Here is a 2,500-nt window from a genome sequence, read left to right on the forward strand (position 1 = left end):
TGATGTAGTCCAAAAATAAAGAATTAAAATAACAAAGTCTAATCTATATAAGTGCTCTTGAATAGGCTTCGTGTAAAAAAATAGCAATAAAAAAATACCAAGTCTTCGTCTTGGAAAATAACAAAATCTAAAAGAAAAGTCTTCTTTGTGGAAAATAGTAAAATAAAAAACCAAGACTTCACCTTGGAAAATAACAAAATCTAATCTAAAACATCTTAAATAAAGCTGGTTTGTAGTCTTCTCTCGAACTGATGTAGTGCAAAAATAAAGAATTAAAATAACAAAGTCTAATCTATATAAGTGCTCTTGAATAAAGCTTCCTGTAAAAAATAGCAAAAAAATACCAAGTCTTCGTCTTGGAAAATAACAAAATCTAAAAGAAAAGAAAAGTCTTCTTTGTGGAAAATAGTAAAATAAAAAAAACCAAGACTTCACCTTGGAAAATAACAAAATCTAATCTAAAACATCTTAAATAAAGCTTATTTCTAATCTTCTTTGTAGGCAGAAAATAGTAAGTTACAGGACTCTCGAACTGATGTAGTCCAAAAATAAAGAATTAAAATAACAAAGTCTAATCTATATAAGTGCTCTTGAATAAGCTTCGTGTAAAAAATAGCAATATAATAAAAATACCAAGTCTTCGTCTTAGAAAATAACAAAATCTAAAAGAAAGGTCTTCTTTAAGGAAAATAGTAAAATAAGAATACCAAGACTTCACCTTGGAAAATAACAAAACCATCTTGAAAAAAGCTTATTTTTAATCTTCTTTGTAGGCAGAAAATAGTAAGGCGAAAATAAAGTCCCCTCTAAGCTCTAAAGTAACAAATACGACGTGTTTAAAAAAAAAACTAACAATAAAAAAAAGAACCAAGACTTCGTCTTGGAAAATAACAATCTAAATTGTGGAAAATAGTAAAATGAAATAAAAACCGACTTCACCTTCGAAAATAACAAAATCAATCTAAACAAATGACATCTTAAAAAAAACTATTATTTGTTTCGGAGGTTGTCTATGACTGTTCATAGACCGCATAATTTCCACAGAACATTCTCAGAATATCAAGAGAGAAAAGCAGCGTTCTGCGGGAAATCATCTTGGCCAGTGATGTCGTTCTGGGTTTGGTCAGGCCCAGGGAGGTAAGTACCTCGTTATTCTCAAGGGGCCACTTTCCTCTTGCCCCAACCGGGAATCCAAAGAATGTGACCTTGCTAGCCTTCGTCAGCACTTTGACTTGATCACCAAGAGGGGTATAGTACGAAACTTTGTGCGAGGCAGCATCTGACAAGGTATTCTTTGAAAGCTCAAAACGGACGGTGACATCGATCACAACCGCCTCCTCATCTTTTGCAAACACGAGGTCAGGCTTTCTCATCTCTCCCGTCTCGGATATGAACCGTGGCTCTTTGTATACAGACCAGCCCAATCTAGCCGCTTCGTCTGCCAGAATGTTACTGATCTTGTTATGTCGCGCAATTCTTGCTTTCTGTACTGCAGGACATTGACCGAGAATGTGCGAAAGGGACTCGAGTCTGGCAGAGCATTTCCTGCAGGAACGTAAGGCCCCATCTCTGCCTCTGTTCAAGCTTTCTCTTGTTGGGTAAATATTTGCCCTTAGTTGTAGTGCTGCGATAAAGAAGCATTGTTTAAAGCCGCACCATGGCCTCAACCAAGCATTACTGATTCTATCATGCGCAAAGTTTACAATGCCCCTTCCTTGAACCGGCTTTTCGCACCATCTCTGAAATTCATGCTCCCTCCAATCGCAGGGTCTCGGATATACAGGTTCTTTTGACACCGAGTCCCTGAGAACGAATGTTGGGATTGCATCACTGTCACCCCCTGCTCGTACCCACAAATTACGGTATTCTTCCTCCATACCCTGCGAGGACACAATATTACGGGTGATAGCATCGGACGAGTTTGCTATACGTTGCAGCCTTCTAACTTGAACCGAAGGGATTGTTTTTTCCAGTTTCAAGATGGCAAGGCCTCCGTCTCGGGCTCTGGCATATAACAGTCCATCACAAGTTGAAGCGGGAAGGTGGAGCCATCCTTTTACCGCCTTTCTAATCTCTTGGTCCAACCCACGGAGAGTTGATTGCTTGCAGTCCGAGTGGTCTGCAGGATATAACAATCTGGGTAGGGCATAGGCATTGAGTAGTTCAACCTTCTGAGTTGGCTTCAGAGGCGCCTCATCGATTTTCGAGATCCATGTCTTTAGCTGACAATGTAGATCAGGCTGTATAGTGCCAGTCCAAGGGCCAATTTTCAGACCAAGGTATTTCGTTGATTCATCAGGTTGGATCATATGGACATCTTTATTTTTGATAGTCCATGGGTCGCAGTTGTTCACCGTATATGAATCTTTGGTTGGGCTTATCATGAAGCCCTGGCACTTTCTGGCCTGAACCTCCAATCCCGATAGCCCACAAAATGATTCCAAGATCGCTAGATTGGCGGCCATACCAACCCAAGATTCGCTCACCAACACCAAATCAT

The 2,500-nt window shown here is 39.4% G+C and overlaps 1 pseudogene; it reads right to left on the reverse strand.

Moving 5' to 3' along the window:
• Positions 1-2,500, reverse strand: part of LOC142920993 (28S ribosomal RNA) — a 10,596-nt pseudogene that overhangs the window by 2,852 nt on the left and 5,244 nt on the right.

Source organism: Petromyzon marinus, unplaced genomic scaffold (assembly GCF_048934315.1).
Source record: "Petromyzon marinus isolate PM22_M1 ecotype Great Lakes invasive population unplaced genomic scaffold, UKy_Petmar_22M1.pri1.0 PM_G_Scaffold_78, whole genome shotgun sequence".
NCBI lineage: Eukaryota > Metazoa > Chordata > Hyperoartia > Petromyzontiformes > Petromyzontidae > Petromyzon > Petromyzon marinus.